Source organism: Sarcophilus harrisii, chromosome 4, assembly GCF_902635505.1.
Source record: "Sarcophilus harrisii chromosome 4, mSarHar1.11, whole genome shotgun sequence".
In the NCBI taxonomy this organism is placed as follows: Eukaryota; Metazoa; Chordata; class Mammalia; order Dasyuromorphia; family Dasyuridae; genus Sarcophilus; species Sarcophilus harrisii.
This window is the reverse complement of record NC_045429.1, coordinates 193,187,195-193,205,236: the sequence shown is the minus strand read 5'-3', so window position 1 is coordinate 193,205,236 and position 18,042 is coordinate 193,187,195. Positions and strand designations below refer to the sequence as shown.

Here is an 18,042-nt window from a genome sequence, read left to right as displayed (position 1 = left end):
GCAAATAACAGTCAGGTGGCTGGAAGCCTCTGTCTCCTTGGTGGAACTCAACTTCCCCAGTGTCTAAGCTGACTGAGGAAGAAAATAATGTTTCAGAAAAGAAAGACGGTGATTCTATAACAAATAAGATATTACATTTATAAAGGAAAATATAAAGTGTCAACTAAAAATATATTAGGACTGAGACCTATCATTGGCTTTTTTTGGGGGGGAGGGGGGTTCTGTTTAAATTTCTCTGCCCACCAGTTTAATTTACCTTAGTTTAGTTTGATAAACATTTACCTATTCTAGGCAGACAATTGTTTCAGATACAGAATTTAGCAGCCTTGCCTTCTTGTGCACTCTAGTAAGAATCTAAGACATATACACATGCATAGATAATTGTAATATAAATTGTAATATAAAATAACAAATTATACATGACATGTATAAAATATAATCAAAATATACATAATGCATGAAAAACAAAGAGTTATTTCAGATCAGAGGAAGAAAAATGTCATTACCAATTAGGGAACAAGGAATCAAGGAAAGCTTCCTCTGGGAGCTGGCATTTAGATTGGGCTTTATTGATAGATAAGAATTCCAACCTTTAGAGGTATGATAAGAGGACATTTCAGATACAGGGAATAGAGATTGGAAAGTAGCGACCTAATAGTAAGTAATCCATTTGCTAAAATGGTCTAGGTCTCTGGAGAGAAGAATATTTTTCTCCCATTGCTGTATGAGGTATTTGTATGAATTTACTTGGTGATTAAAAATGAACCTGATTTGCTTTCAAACTTGACTAGTTTTTTTTTTTTTTAAGGCCACAAAATAGTGGCTTCTATGAATATGATATTAACATTATATCAATAATATTTAATAACCTAGCGATTGTTAGCATTATTATAGTTTTGATGGAAGTGGGAAGGGAAGAGCCACCTGGAATTTTTTAAATTATGGAACAATGGCAGATAATATTCACCTGTGCACCACAGACAAAGTACAATTCTTTCTGACTCAGGGCTTTTGCAATTTTCAAGAGACACCTGAATTTCCTCCAGTCATGATTTGAATAATTGCTGTTACCAGCCTGTCTTTGTCAGTCAGCCAATTAGGATTTATTAGGCACCCACTGGGTGCATGAGGGTTGCTATTCATTCCTCTTCTTCACTGCTTCCCAGAAGTGCCAAATAAGCCTATTCTAGACACCCCAATCTATTCTAGACACCTTAAGCCTATTCTAGATATTTCAGGTCTATTCTAGGTCATTTTCCTTTTGGAAAGAAACTTTTTATGGATCTTGTGGTTTCCACTGTTCAGTACTTAACAATAAGAAGCTAGAAATGGAATCTGCTCTCCTTTTTGTTGTTGTTGTTGTTTCTGGTTTTGTTGTTTGTTTGTTTGTTTGTTTGTTTTTGGTTTTTAAAGACAGTTTGGGAAGACCTGGATTTGATTTTTGGCCTTTGCTGATGCTTATTAATTTTGTGACTATGAACCATTGGGTTTACTTCTAAGCCTCAACTTCCTCATCTATAAAATGGGGATAATAATAGTACCTACCTGCCTTCTCCCAGGGTTGTTATGAAATGAGAAAGTACATCACATCACTCCACAAACCTGTGAGTGTCCCCTGTGAATGTCAACCCTTATTAATCCTATTCTTAGCTAACTGCAGGAGGGAACACCATCATGAACCTCATTTCCTGAGTGACCATCTGCCTGTTTGTGTTCACAGTCATAAAGCTGGTTTTTGTTGTTATTTTAGGGGGGAAATTTTTATTTTAAAGGGAATTTTGACAGGACTGTCTCGTTTGGGCAACTTTGCTGTTTCCAAACTCTGAGTCTCTGATTAAAACTAAATACGAGCCCTGTCTAAGCATATGTTTCACTACCTTATCTAAAGTCACGGGGGTGTGATTAATGATCTTAAGAGTTTTAATTTGGCTTGTCTTACTCTTTAGTCTCATTTAAGCTTGGTTGCAAAGCTTGACAAATGACAGACCCATGGCACCGCCCACCCTGGGGTTTGTGCAGCATCCAGGAGAAAGACATGATGTGGATTGAGGTGGGACCTGAGCAAGAGAGGGAAGGTTGGTTGAGGCTGGCAGCTACAAAAATTATTCTCAGCAGTTAAATGATGCTAATTGGCAAAAGGCACATTTGGTGACCTGGATGTAACTTTGACTCTCTTGTGTCTTGACTTTTTCAAGACCAGAAAACCGACCTGTCCTGACTGTTTGCATTCTGTAATCCAATAAATACAGGTTATTAACAAACTTGTGCTGGAGTCTACTATGTATAGAATTCCCCATTTTTTTCTTTTAAAGCAAAAGCCTTATTTTCTTATGCAAACATAGTTGGTGCTATTTGTTATCCCCATTTTAGAGTTGTGGAAATCAAGGTTTAAGTGACTGAACCAGGGTCATGCATCTAAAATCAGCTTTGAATTTCGGACTTTGTGACCTTAGGTTTAGCTTCCCATCTAAATCACCAACTGCCCCTGAGAGACAGAGACAGATTGCTTGATGTTTTGAAAGAGAAAAAGTATTAAGTAGAAAGTTTTTAGGAAGTCTGAGGTAAAAGTTTTCTCTCCCTTCTCCCCAAATCCAACCCTTTATCTGTTCTTTTTTATCTCTCTGGTACTGCTAAAACAATTTGTGTTCTAAGCCACACTTCTGAGGCTGATTATGGGAACACTAAGTAATTATTTATCTTGGAAAGAACTAATAGTTTGTTTTTAGTAATAACAATTCAGTTTTACTTTTTTCTTCCTGATCTTGAAGCAGCTGCTGTTGGCAGTTTATTAAAAGTTTGGAACACTGTTTTTAATCTGGGGTTAGGGTAGGGCAAAGAAAAATTAATGTTCCCTCCCCCCAAAATTTAAAAAAAAAGTCTTTTGACACAAGTTGCCTTATATAGGATAGGAACTCCCTCCTGATGACTAGGGAGCGATGCTTTCTCACTGCCACTGGTGTGGCTTTCTATGGTCACTTGGGGACCTAGCCAGAACGATATTGGGCTGGTCAGAGTATATTTATTTTGCTGAAGTCTGAGGATGTCCTTATACGAATTCATTTTAATGGAGAATCTCTGCCCTTGTGCAGTTGGAGTTTATGAAACAGGATTGGATAAATACAGCCTGTAATTGGGCACATCCTGTACTACTTAGTGAATCACCAAGCAATGTAATGGCCACTTGGCGTTCTGGAAGCCAGGTCTGAGCATCCTTGCTCTGCCTGAAAAGCTGGAGTTGCTTGAACAGCTCATTCAAATCATAGCCCTAGCTGATGATGCAGGGAGTCCCCCGTTCTTTGTGGGCCGCCTTGCAGGGTGACTCCTTGTGTGGTGTCTCTGCAAGTAGAACCAGATCAGTACTTTTCTTGAGCCCATTTGAAATACCCAACTGAGCCAGTAAAATTGGCACAAATCACATTCTTCTACAGGCTGTTAACAGTAAGAAAGTGGGATTTTGTTTAAATCCACATTGTATGCACAGCCTTCTATTATTATGTTATTTTAAGGTTCTTATTTCCTCAGATGTGCAAATACTTGGAGAATTGGGACTGTGTCTTAAACATCTTTTGTGCCTTCCACCTCCAAGGTCAAATCAATTCTTCGTTGGCTGGTTGCATCATGTTGGTCGCATCCTCCAAGGCCTTTGTGTTTTATTTATCCAAGCATCTAGTGTGATACACTTAATAAATGTTTGTTAACTGAATGAATGAAATGACAGAATGACTGGGTGGTCAAATGTGAATTTTCCCATTAACCAAGGAACCATCACAGAATTGTGTAAAATCTATTTGGAGTTTTGAGAGGGTACATTATCGTTTATCTCTAACACTTAGCACACATAGTAGGCACTTAATAAATATTTGATTTATTTTCTTTTTTTTTTTTGTTCTATTAAATTTGGTATTAATTTCTCTTAGCTAAATCAGTGGACTTTATTGCTTTGTTTCAGGCAGTTACCTGTTTGGCCAGCGAGGTCAGGGCCATTGGTTCAGTCTCCATATGGTCTAGTTTAGCTTCACACAGAGAAAAAGCTCTGTTCCATGGACAAAGACAGAAACTTGAATTCTAGCCAGTCTTCTTGTAGAGGCACGCTGTTGGTCACAAGAGGCTCTGGGCAAGAGATTGTGGTTGGCTCATCTTGGGCTATCACTGTGACTAGGAAAAAAAAATAGCTTTAAGTGTATGTCCTACTGACAGTGGGTCAGCAGTATCATCTTCACATTGGAAGAGTACAGAACATTAGGCTATCGGTAGAATCAAACTTGAGACTGTATATTGGCCTTGTCAAGAATAGTAATAATAGATATTTATATTGTCATGTATTTTAAGGTTTGCACAGTGTTGTACAAATATTAGGTGCTGTTATTAATAATCCTCATTTAACAAATGGGGAAACTGAGGCAAACAGATTTTTTTTTTTTTAAAGTGGCTTGACCGAAGAGTCACACAGCTAGTGAATATCTTAAGGTAGTCCTGACTCTAGGCTTTTCACTTTGCCACATAGCTACTACTGTGGCCCCATACTCCCAATATGTTTAGTATCTATGGTATGATCAGCTCCAAACAAAACAGGTCAGTTGATATTTGTGGGGCTTTTAATCTCTAACCCTTTTCCTCCCCAAATTTACTGCTGAAATCTTTTTCTTGTTTCCCATTAACTTTCTCTCTAATAAACTAATTCACACTAAGGTGTGAATTTTGAGTCCAAAGCTTACAATGTGGATAGCACTAGAGAATATTAGAAGGGACTTCAAAGGTCATCCCTTTCTACTCTATCATTAGGCAAGCTGAAGCTCAATGAGATGAAATCATTTGCTCAAGGGTGAATATTTTTCTATGGGATTTGGGGCAGTATACCAAGTGGAGGGAAGAGAGGATATTTTGGTGTTAGTAAACATTTCAGCATCTTATCAATTCAAGATCACTTAGGCCATACGGCCAACAACTCAGATCAAAAACTATAGGGGAAAGTATCAGGGTACGGGATTCTGATCAATGTTTATATGACCTTGGAGGCAGAGTTAGGGATGAACAATAATTCTTTTGAGCATGTTTCTCAATATGTTTTTATTGTTTCTTTCCCCTTTGTTTTTTTTGGGGGGAGAGACAAACTAAAGAGAACTAGGTAAAGCATTAAGAGAGAATGAGGAAGGGGAAGGGATAGCAACTTTTTCCTTAAGATCAGCCCATGTATTCTATTACTAATTCTGTTCTAGGAAGAATAGTCAGGAAGGAAAAAAGAGAGAGTGAGGAATAGTAGGATAACTTCTTTCTAGCAATAAAGAAAGAAAAGTCATCTGTAGCTAGAGGATTTAAGATTAGGCTGTAACAGAGTTCTTGGTGTCTACACACACACACACACACACACACACGTTTTTTCCAGGATTTCTCTGTTACATCTACTGACATCTCCCTTCTTTTCCAGCACAACCCTCCCCCCCCCAAACCCCAAACAAAATCAAATTGCTCCCTTAGGGAAGGAACCCCCGGGCCATGAGTCACCAACTGTATTTCACGTTGGACCACTTTAGATGCCTTTCTCTTCCCTTAATGCCATGATAATTAACAAAATTAAGGGTCGGTATATCACATGTGGGGCTCCAAATCAATTTGCTTTACTCTTACTCTAAACAAATGTGGTGTAGCAGTCGTAGCAAGCATCGAGAAAATGACTCATTCTACTCTGATGTCTGAGAGCCCAGGAATCTTATATGCTGGATCCCTCATTCATGCATTCTTTCAGGAATTCCCCTCCCTGGTTTCTGAGAAACATGCGTAATGGGCCTTTGAACAGAGAATTGGAAATGTTCCTTTTCCCTGAGTGAAGTGGGAGAATTGAAATACTGTAGAATAAATGTGGGATGTTGAAGGTGGGTATGATGTGTGGTATGTGGGGATGGGGAATAACTAGGAATTATCAGAAGTTCAAACCTAAAATTTTAACCTAAAATAAATTTTAAGTGAGGCTAATACCATTTGTGACATTTCTCACCTCTGCATTTCAAAGACTTTATTTAGTGGGTGGTCTCTTGAGGATATTTGTCTTTGCATGTCAGTGGGGCAGTTCTTTCCAAAGATCCAAAAAAAACTTAGATTAGCTACCCTGTGCTATCAGATGGTTAGAAATACTAGTTGATACAATGTTTTCCCTTTTCAATAAGTGTGATAGTATAGATATGCTTTATACCTAAAAAGTCCTGTTCTTTCTACTACTTCGACAGCTTAAGAGTGGCTCTGGGTATTGGTCTACCATGAAATGGGACTGTGTGATTTGGGGTTTGTGGGTTTCACTGCCCTAACCTTTGCAGAGGAAAAAGACCCATGTGTTATAAATATAATTTGAGAACCATTTATATCATGATCCACTATGTGTTTCTGATACAACTTTTAAAGCTCTAGATTGCTGGTAGTGGATTGCTGCAAAAGGAAAAATCACTTCTCAATATCATAAAAATAATGAAATCTTTAATATAAAAGTGTTAGAAAAATGGTTGGATTTGTTTGTTTGATGGTTCACAACGTCTGATTGTGTGGGCTGGATAATCTACACCAATGAATATCAGCAACCTGACTGCCATTTTATAGTCTCAAAGAATTGTCTGGGACACTGAGAAATGTCTTACCTATGTTTACACAACTGGAATGTGTAAAATGCTGGACTTGAACTGAATTGAAGGCCAGGATCAGCACTCCTTCTCTTAAGTGCATGTAGATTTCTTTTTGTATGGACATTTACATAAAAATTTGTGATCTTTTCCTTTCATCTCCTCTTCTCCTTTTAAAACATAATTGCCTTCTTTTTATTCTTTCTAGCACTCAGTTCCATTTACCAGACATTTATTAAGACTAGCAGGGAGAATGGGTTAGCCATTTATTTTATAGGTTAATGATGTTTGTAGGGCCAGATATTAGAGAACTTACCTGAAAAATTGTTGCTTTACTTTTCCTTGGAAGTTTCAGAGAATTTGGTAAAAATCCCAAATCTTAATCCTTCAGATTTCATTCTTTTTAGAGCTCTGACCCTTATAGAAAAAAACAGTTGTAAGAAATAAGGTGCAAGCCATTCTGGACTGTGTGTGTGTGTGTGTGTGTGTGTGTGTGTGTTTTGCTGAGGCAGTTGGGGTTAAGTGACTTGCACAGGGTCACACAGCTAGGAAGTGTGTTAAGTGTCTGAGACCAAATTTGAATTCAGGTCCTTCTGACTCCAGGGCTGATGCTCTATCCACTGCACCACCTAGCTGCCTCCCTGTATATTTTGTTAATGTAATTAATCCTCCACTCATATGTTAGGTGGGGGTTTCCTTAAAGTGTAAATAATCTCAACTATAGACTCTGTGGAATAGGAAGGAAATTCAGGTCAGGAGCTATGGATCCAAAAATGGGAATTAACAAGGAAGATCTTTTCTCCTTTTAAATTCTCAGATTGTTTGTGGTTTTTTTCCCTTACTCCATGACCAGGATAATGATCTAGTCACCAAGTGTTATTAAGTGTATCATGCTAATCGAGGAGAAAGCAAAGAAACTAACAACAAAATAATTTCTGAAGTCTAATTGTTTTACTGCCTTTACATTAGCCAGGGGTTGAGGGGTTCATGAAAAATGAGAACTCTGTGCAAATGGAGAATAGCTTCTTGTGTGGGCAGGAGTCCACAGAATGCCACCAGCATTCTAACACCATCCGAAGAGTTAACCGGGCACTAAAGCAGAATGGGGCAATTGTATTATATCCCCTTGCTCCTTGATTTGTGTGCCTTCTGTCAAACTACCCCAAGTTTATCCTGAACATATATTTGCACATTGTTTCCCTTTTTAAACTACGAATTCCTTGAGACCAGGAACTTGTTTTTGTCTTGTATACTCATCACATATGTAGCTCAGGAGGCTTTAATAAATATTAGTTGACTGACATAGGAACTCCTTTACTCTCCCAAAGGCAGAATGTTTGGAGACATTCCTTGGTAAATATTTAATTTTGCTTGCTTAGAACAAGGTCCACATTTTAATACCCAAATCTTACAGTACTCTGGCCTTTCTAAGAGCTCTTCCTGTCTCCTAGACCAGAAGCCTTCCAATACCTTTGTGGATGATAGAAAAAATGAATTTCCTCTTTTGGTACTCACATAAGACTTTCCTTGGTGCAAGCTAATGGCAAAAGGCCTAACTTTAAGTCTGCTCTGGGAAGATACAAATATTTTGGCATAGTTCCAAGATAGGGTAAGTGAGGATTAGGTTTTATATTTTTATCTTGCAATGTTAGTTGGAAATTATCAAATGTACCAGACTAGCAGGGCATTCGTCTGATAAAATATTGCAAGAGGAGAGCCAGAGTTCCAGGATAAAAGCACTTTAAAAAAAGATTATTCACTGTTCAAAAGTGCAGGTGCTTGCTTGTTGTCTTGAAGTAAGACCATGGATTGCCACTTTACTATAAATGAAATAACCAAGAGACCAAGGGTTGTAGCTTATGCCCCCATTTGGTGAAGCTTCAGAATTACTTTTATATCTCTTAAAAATAATCCTTATTTTTTTTAACAGGTTTAAAAAACAAACACATACCTGAGTTATCCAGAGTTGAAATAAATCACTTATCCTAAGTAGAGAGTAGAACTGAATATTGAAGTTTCCTATCTTTTTTTCCTTTTCATGATTTGAAATTGCCCCAAAATCCTTGGCTCAAACATTTTATTCATTTAAGTATTTGTTAACCCACTGAATACAAAACGTTAAGGCAGCCCAATCCCCTTTATCTCCAGCCTATCCACGCCCCTCTCTCTCCAAGACATATAATTGATGGCACATACAGTAAGGCCTTAAAGGCCTGCTACTAACTTAGTTTCTATATCACTGTGTCCAAAAGAATTCAGGATGATTCCTTCCTGATCATCCTAACAGAAGGGTGCCTGATTATAATTTTTAAAAACCAGAGCATATGCAGAGAATTGTACTTCTCTTATTTTGATAATGATTATTGTATTTTCTATTCTAGTAAATTTCAGGGATGGTATCTCCTTGTGGTGACTGGTAGGTACCAGTGAGTGAATTTTATTTTATTTTTGGTTACAACCACTCATGAAGGCCATTTATTAAGACATGGAAGAGTTATGAGCCATGCCTTCAAAAGTTCATATACTGGTGAAATCCTGGATTATTTGGAATAATCAAATATTCTCCTACAAAAAGTTTAAAAACTCCCTATTTCCTAGTTTAAAAAAAAAAAAGTGAATGACTTTTTTTTTTAGTTCCCAAGTAACTAGTCTAATCTTTATTATTAGTGAGAATAATTTTCTTCATCAATTGATGGATTTCTTATAAAAATTTGTATTATGAATTTGACATAAAAATCCAATATACATATATATGTTCAAAACTATTTAAAATTAAAAATAGACTTAAACTCTATTATTGTTAGTTGGCTATAATTGGTTATTGGTTGGCTATATTGGTTAGTTGACAATAATAGCCTATCCTTGAGTCCCTCTACATTCTTCCTTGTCCATTCCCATTCTTACATATATATAATGTTTTTAATAAAGATTTTTTTTCTTAGGTCTTGCTTCAGATCTTTATCTATGGGCTTGTATAGAGCCTGTATACATCCTTCAAACTCATGTCATCATCTACATGGACTCCAAAAGAGTGCCTCCCCCGTTCTTCCTTTTTTGAACTCATAGCACTTTGCATTTCTCTTAAAAACATTCCATTCTTAACACTTGTTATGTTCTGTTTTGTTCTCAGAAATCTATTTCATCTATCTTTTTTAAAGTCTACCAAATTGTATGTAAAAAATATTTGCTGAATGGAATTCAGTTAATCTCAAGAAGGACAGTACCTACCCTTTGGGCCATTGGTTGTTACAGATGAGGAGGTTAAAATACTCTTTCAAATAAAAAATGACAAATTAAGAGACATTGTCTATATATTGGGTGTTTTTACTTGATTTTTTTTTAATGGGAAGGTACTTGAGAATAGTTTATTTATTTGGGAAGTTATTGTTGTGTCAAAACAATATATCAATAAAAATAAATAACAATTCTTTTATATTCCCTGGCATTCCTATATCTCAAAAAAATAAATACAATAACATCTCTGTAGAGCTTTGTATTTCTCAAGAGAAAGCCATTATATCAATCTAGGAAGGTTATAAAGTTATCCAAATGTTAAATCCATTAAAAAAAAAACTTATAAATCCAAAGTAGCAATTATTGATTTTTGTCATACTGCTTTTAATGCCACAGTTTCTAATCTTGAAATTAATTTTCAAAAATCTCTTTACTTACAGTTCCAACAAAGGAAGGTTTTTTCTTCATGAAAATTCCATATTGTTCTTGTTTGGTGATAAGGATTAAAATCGTCACAGAGAGAAAATGAGTGTCATTGTTAATGATGCAGTAATGCTCCCCTTACCTGTTAGGGTGATCAGACTTCTTTCTAGCACTCCATCCTTCCAAGAAACACTCTTGACAGATATTATTTGTTCTGCTAGTTGCTTCCAGGCCACAGTTCAAACTTTTCTGAGAGTAGTTTTCAGTTTCAGCTCTGCCCAATTTCTCCTGCGTTGATCATAGATTGGGATATATGGCAGGAGAAGCAGGGTGGTTTGAATTGGATACCCTGAGAAGGGTTTGAGAAAAGGGGCAACATGCCTGAAACTGAGACATGAGTGTTGAAGTTAATGCTGAATTTACTACAGATAACCAATTATACTGGTCTGTAACTCTGAACTTTTGAGCTCAAAAGATTCCCCAGCCTCTCCAGCAGGGATTATAAATATGTGCCACACACAGAGATTGACTTTTAAGGCACTGGGCTAAGTGCTATGTATGAGTGAGCAATTTTTTCCAAAATAAATTTTTATTTCTATTTTTTGTTTTTTTTCCCCCATTCTGCTTTATGACCAGACTTGGTCATTATGATTTTCCAGTACTCATTCCTATTGTTTTACTTTCTGTAGTTATATCCAGTTACATTGTTGTAATCTCTCAGATATTTTTAATAGAGTGCTTTGAGTTCTTTGGAAGCACCGAACTGGACGAGTTCAAAGTATTTTTAATGAAGAAGTATTATCAGGAAAGGCTGGTGCTGTCATCAGGTCTCAGAAGCAGTATTGATTAGGTTATTGGAACAGGTAATTCTAGTGTCCTAATCCTCCCCATCAGATAGCCACAGTTCTCTGGTATATGGGCTACTTCCTCAAGGTAGACTTCATTCTTACGTTTTCAATCTTTATCCTTGACCAACTTAACTTTAGCACAGGTGTGAGAGATATGGTTCACAGGAGGAGGTCATTTTTTTTTTTTTAAAGATAACCAGCCGCTTATATAACCAGAAGAAAAGATACAATCAGACCTTCCCTAATACAGTTAAAAGTTCCTCCCTGCTCCCCTCCCTTTCCTGAGTTTTGTTTTGTTTTTTGGTTCCAGGAATCATTGGTTGTTAAATCTTAACTAAGCTTATTTCCAGATAATATTTTGGGGGTTCCAGCTGTGAGGGCAGTCAGTCAGTAATAATTTATTAAGTGCCTACTATGTTCTAGGCCCTGGGGATACCAAGAAAAGCAAAAGACAGTCCTTACTCTTAGAAACAGGAGTTTACAATCTAATGAAAGAGACAACACTTATGTAAGAGAAAACAATTATGTATAAACAGGAGCTATATTTAGGATAAATTGGAGATAATCATCAGAGGAAAAACACTAGAATTAAAGGGAATTGAAGGGGGCTGTTAGCTGGGGCTTGAGAAAAGACAGGAGCTGGTGGGGATGAAGAGAGAAAGAGAGAAAATTCCAGACTTGAGAGCAGTAATGATGAAGTGAGAATACAGCTGATCTCAGGGCAAACGCATAAAATGGGAATTTCTGGAAACTAGAAACTGAGGAGGTTTTCAGAATGGATTTGGAAGACACAGGCTGTTGCTTTTTATACCATAGTTGCAGCGATGGAATATTTGAGAAATGTTGAAATTTTAAAGAGTAGACCTTTTCAGGTTCCTAATTCAGGCTTGGTGTTCCTGGTAGTATTGTTGAGTCATTTCAGTCCCGTGCAATTCCTTGTGATTCCATTTGGGATTTTCTTGGCAAAGATCTTAGAATAGTTTGTCATTTCCTTCTCCAGCTCATTTTACAGATGAGGAAACTGAGGCAGGTTACTTGACATGCCCAGAGTCACACAACTAAGTGCCTGAGGGCAAATTTGAACTCGGGCCCTCCCTCTAAGCCCACTACCTAATTGCCTCATTCTCATATAGATTACTATGTTTTCCAGACACTAAGGAGCTGTAATGTTAATGAGTAGAATGAGGACGATCTAGGTTCGAGTTTCTCCTTTGACCCATAGTTTTTTGAGTCTGGGCTAATAAGCTCCTCAGTCCCCTAGGGAGGGCAAAAAGGTGACAAAGCAATACCTAGAGCTCTAGGCTAGAATCAGGAAGATCTTAGTCCAGATCTTCCCTTAGACAGACCCAAAACAAAGTGATCTTGGGCAAATAGTCTAAGGTTTGTTTTTATCTCAGTTTCCTCTGCTGTAAAATGGGGATAATAGCAGCACCTACCTGACAGGGTTGTTTTGAAGGTCATACCTATTAGGCACTGTATAAATGTTTATGTTCTCTCCCTTCCTCCTACCCAAGGAATCTTTAAGAATTTAAATTGCCAAACAGGTAGGTGCTGATTCACATAAGCTGAGGGTATTTCTTGGTACTGTGGATAGAACGCTAGACTTGGAATCAGGAAGACTCATCCTTATGAGTCCAAAACATTGCCTAGCTGTGTGACCCTGAGCAAGTCACTTGCCTCAGTTTCCTAAACTGTAAAATGATCCAGAAAAGGAAATGGTAAATCACTTTTAATATCTTTGCCAAGAAAACTCCAAATGAGTTGATGAAGAATCAGACATGCCTGAAATGACATACTTGACAACAACATGATTTTGCTTTTTTTTTTTTTTTTAATTGAAGCTTTTTACTGTCAAAACATGAAGGATAATTTTTCACCATTGACCCTTGTAAAACCTTGTGTTCCAATTTCCCTTCCCTAGATGGCAAGCAATCCAATATAAACAACATACTTTAAAAAATGGAGATGTAGTTCTATAACAATGCACACACTTTCAACTTCCATTTACCTTATGAAAATTTAAGAAGAAACAACATATTTAAGAAACTAGTATTAAAAAGAAAGATCTTTACCTGTATCATCAACTTCCTTTTAAAAAATATTTAAATTGGGTTTTTTTTTTAGCCCCACAGTCCTCTATCTCATTTAACTGCAAAGACCTAAAACTAACTATAGTCAGTGAAAGGCAGTATAGTTTTGTGGTCAGTTTTTGTTGTTTAGTTTTTTATTTTTTAGCCCAAAACTCATTAACCCCGACACAGTTCTGTTTCTTTATTCCGAAACGAATCTATTTGTAATTTAATCCCTAGAGTTGATCCTAGAGTTGATAACTAAAAAAGCATTAGGTAATGTTTTCATTTGATAACAAAGCATGTGGATAGATTCTAGATTATTTCATAATCATAAGAACTTTCCAAAAGAAGACACTGAATAACTGCAAATAAAGAATCAATTTGCTTTCATAGCTTTTTTGCATGAATAAAATAACATGGGTGTTTTTTAACCCTTTTGGGTCAATTTAGATCACAAAAAAGAGAAGGAGTCTTTATTTTCAGACAATAAATCCTTGATTTAAAAAAAATTAGGAATATAGATCAGGAAATTGACTTGTTTATTTACTTCAGACTTAAAATGATTTTTCTAAACATGGCTTAGTTTCTAAATATCTAAATAAATGGTTTCTAAACAATCTGATATTGTAGTACCTTCCTTCTTATTTTGGGATGGCACAGTGCATAGAGACCTGGGCTTAGAGTCAGGAAGATCAATGTTCAGATCCAACTTCAGATACTTATTAGCTATGTAACATGGGTAAGAAACTTACTGTTTGCCTCAATTTCCTCATCTAATAAAATGGGGATCATAATAGCATCTAGCTCACAGGGGTGTTGTGAGATTCAAAGTAAATAATAATTGTAATATTGTAAGCACAATGCCTGGCACAGAGTAAGTGCTACATAAATGTTACCTTACAGTTATTGTGTTATTGAAGCAATTAATAGCATGATTTCCAGATATAGATACTATTTCTGTCCATCTTTGTAAGTTTGCTACAACATTTCCAAACACAAAAAATCACCTGGTGGCCAGTTTTTCAGTGATCCAATCCTTCTGAATAGCTAGAATGGATCTGAGCAGCAGACGCCCAATCTGTTACCCAGTACATACGGTTGTCCTTATGTAAGAACAGGGGCAATCCAATGTAACTCCTGGAAATCTGTCATTAGTTTGATCTTACATATTCGGAAGAATATCAGCAGAGAAAGCAGAGTGAGAAGGAGATTCATAGGGAAGGAAAAATGGGAAGAAGATTGGGAACTGGAAGAAAGAATTGACTAGAAGAAAAAACCCCAGAACGAGAGAGAGAGAGAGAGAGAGAGAGAGAGAGAGAGAGAGAGAGAGAGAGAGAGAGATGGAAATCAAAGGCTGAGGTGGGCCACCAGAGAAGAGTTTGAGAATAAATAGGGAAGAATAGAGTAAATTTAAGGATATCTAAGACTTTTTTTTAAATGGAAGCATGAGAAAAATTTTCTTTTCTTTTCTTAGCCATAGACATTGGGTTAAAATACAAACATTGTGATTGTACCACTCCAAAGAGCAATTGAAACATCTGTCCTTTTTATTATGGGGTAATCTGAACTTTTGTGCTTTCCCATTCTGGGGGACTGAACAGTTGAGGCCAGGTCTCTTTCTAGAATTGAGTATCATGGGAATTAATTGTTCTGTTTTATGTAGCTTGTCTAGTTTACATGACTTTAGCATGTTTCATAAATGATATAAAATTTCATGTTTCTCTCCACATTTGTGGATGACAGTATCTTATCAGAAATGAATTCTGAGGGGGGGGAAATTAACAATCCAATAGCCATATATTGGCTTTAAGAATATAGTTGTTCTGCCTCAGCCCTACAGCTCAGCCTTGTATTTATCTCTCTAATAGGATATTGTTGTAGGAAGAGTATGATTACCTTGTTTGATCACAACCTCAAAGGTTAGATGGAGACTCTGAAACATCGGGACTTGCTTTAAATAACATATTATGGATTATTACCAGAACTACTGATGGTTATATTATTATGATTCAGTACATTTCCCCTCTCCCTCCCCCCCCACCTTACTTTTAGCTGCTTTCAGTATCCCCACCTCCTGTTATTTTTGCAATATTACCTCATCTAATTTGATTATGTTATATGCTAGGGTTTGAGGAAGAAAATCTCTTCCAAGTGCTTAATAACAATGGCTAAGAATTCTAAAGTAACTGCTATATATCAGTCACTAGCATTATTATCTCAATAGCCCTTTGCTATTATGATCCCTATTTTACAAATGAGGACATTGAGACAAATTGAGGTTGTGATCTATCTAGATCTGAGGTTAGATTTGAATTGGGCTCTTCCTGACTTTACACCCAGTTTTCTATCCTCTGGCCACTTAGCTCTAATAAATGGTTACTAATTGAATAAGTGAATATTCAAGTTGGCTTTTTTCTTACAAAAATATCTAGGTGTATTCATAAACCTATGTGTACACTCCTTGATTTTTACTGTATTAGACTTTAACAGTGATATTTACTATATTAGACATTGAATTAGATTAGTATTATTATAAGTTAATAGTGCTAACCAGTGTGATGATATAATAACAATAAATAATTGCTGGCACTTTAAAGTTTGCAAAGGAATTCTACCCATGTTATTTAATCAGATCTTTTCAACAACTTTGGAGGTAAATTTTAGTATCATTCCCATGTTATATATAAGGAAACTGGTATGAGATTTTTAACAACAAAAATGGTAGAAAGAATTTATGCACTCTGAATTTCCCATGCTAATATAATATATTAACTAATATATAAACTAATATAATAATCCTTTATTTATTTGTAGTTGGCATAGAATTACGATCTGTGGTCTTCAACAAGAACCATTTAAAAACATTAAGAAATAATTTTTTTTTGTACATTAGCATCTTTCTATCTTAGACCTATTTCTCCTTCAATCTATTACAGAACTATAATAGGCCAGAGATTTTATCCCATGTCACCCCCATCCAGTAAATTCCAATGTACAAACACGTCTATTTGGCATTTAAAGCCCCTCCTAACTTAGACTCAAACCACCTATCCAGCTTTAATAGTCCCTTTCTTTTATATACAACAGAATACAGCCAGAGTAGCCTTATTATTGTTATTCATACACAGCACACATCTCTTAACTCTACTTTGACATTAATGAAGCGCTTGTACCTGGTATACCTGTACCTTATTACCCTATACACTCTTTCATGAACGTCACATATTATGCTTACTACTTAATTTGAAGGCTTATTATTAGCAGGAGAATAATTGCTGCATTTTAGGTCTTTATATACCTACTATAGCCTGGCATAATGTCTAACACATAGTAAGTCTTTGTCCACATTCTTATTCACTTGGTCATAATTTTGCCTTCCCCTTTGAGCCCTTTTAGGCTATTCTTTCCAAAAATTAAACTTCCTGCTTAAAAATCTCTCATTCCAGGGGAAAGGGCTAGGATTTGTAAATCTTTAATTTAAAAGAGGAAGAAAAGCTTGCTTTCTGTGTGCCTCTTCCGGCATTATTAACTGAATTTTAGAAGTTACAACTAAACTTGAAGCAGGATTATAAATTTTGACCTGGAGGGAACTTGGGAAGCCTGAAATAGGATCATAGATTTGGAGCGTGGAAGGAATCTTGGAGGCCACAAAGTCCAGTTTTTTAATTTACAGATGAGAAAGCAGGATTTGGACCTGGTTCTTTATGAAAAATGAATATTGGATGGGGAAATGCAACACCAACAGCACAGTTGTTCAGTTGGTTAACAATCATTTATTAAGCACCTAAATCTTAAAAGTTGGGGGAAAGAATAGCATACTCTAGCTAGCTGCCAACTTTGTAAAAATTCACTAGGTTTGTGGGAGGGGAGATTTTAAGGTATATATGTGTATGTGTGCTTCCTTTCTTGATTGATTACCTGATTTGTGAAATGCTGAACTAATCTTTAAAAAAGAAAAAGAAAAAGAAAGAGTTTTTATTTGGGGGAAATTTTAAGGAAAAACAATTAAAAATTAAAATTTTAAAAAATCTATTAAAAACAGCATTTATAACAGTCTATGAATGATCAAAAACTTGATACAAACCCCAATCTTTACAGTATAAAGGTCAGATGCTTCACTCTGTGCTCTTCTGTGTTTGGGGTACAATGAGGTCTTTGATGATATGACCATCCTGTGTTCTTGAAATTAAAGGATCACATGCTCTCAGGCAGAAACAGCATGATTGCTCTCCTTTTTAGGTGCCATATAAGTGGCTTATTGAGGCAAGAAGCAGGGGATGGATGGGCTGATTCCAGGTACCTTTATTCCCAGTCTCTCCATTTTCTATTTAAAATTTAGGACCATGTTGACATCTCAGTAAGAATAATTGTACAGCTTAGACAGCCCTCTTGAAATGGAAGAGAATAATCCATAAAAACACAGAATCCTGGACCATTTTTGCTCCCTATAACATGGTAGCAGACTCTTCACCCTCTCCACTCTGATCACTGTTAAGTCTCTCTCTCTCTCTCTCTCTCTTTTTTTCTGCTCCATAATAATAATTCTGTAAAATGGTTCTGGTGGGGAAAATTAGGCTGGTCTGATCATAGTTTTAGAGCTAGAAAGGATTTTAGAGGTCATCTAGTCTAATCCTTTCATTTCACAGGAAAGGAAACTGAAGCACAAAAAGTTTAAATGGCTTGTCCCAAGATCCCATAGTCAGTAAGTAGGTGGCAGGCCAGGATTTAAACCTGTCTCCCTGTTCCTATTCTAAATCCAGCACACTTTACCATTATACCATGAATTTATTGGAAACAGGAGGTAGGTTCTGTCTCCCATCTGGCACAAACCCTCTAGGTAGTCATTTCTACCAAGGGAAA

General features: G+C 36.4%; 1 protein-coding gene and 1 long non-coding RNA gene across 2 annotated transcripts in view; one reads left to right on the top strand and one right to left on the bottom strand.

Annotated features, from left to right (window-relative positions):
* FOXO3 (forkhead box O3) overlaps window positions 1–18,042 on the top strand; it is a 170,689-nt gene that overhangs the window by 85,709 nt on the left and 66,938 nt on the right. The gene's annotated exons all lie outside the window — the stretch shown is intronic.
* Window positions 3,807–10,704, bottom strand: LOC116423156. Its single transcript, XR_004233637.1, has 3 exons — window positions 10,405–10,704; window positions 6,922–7,022; window positions 3,807–4,155 (listed from the first exon to the last, which is right to left on the bottom strand). It is a non-coding gene; the product is annotated as an uncharacterized LOC116423156 (long non-coding RNA).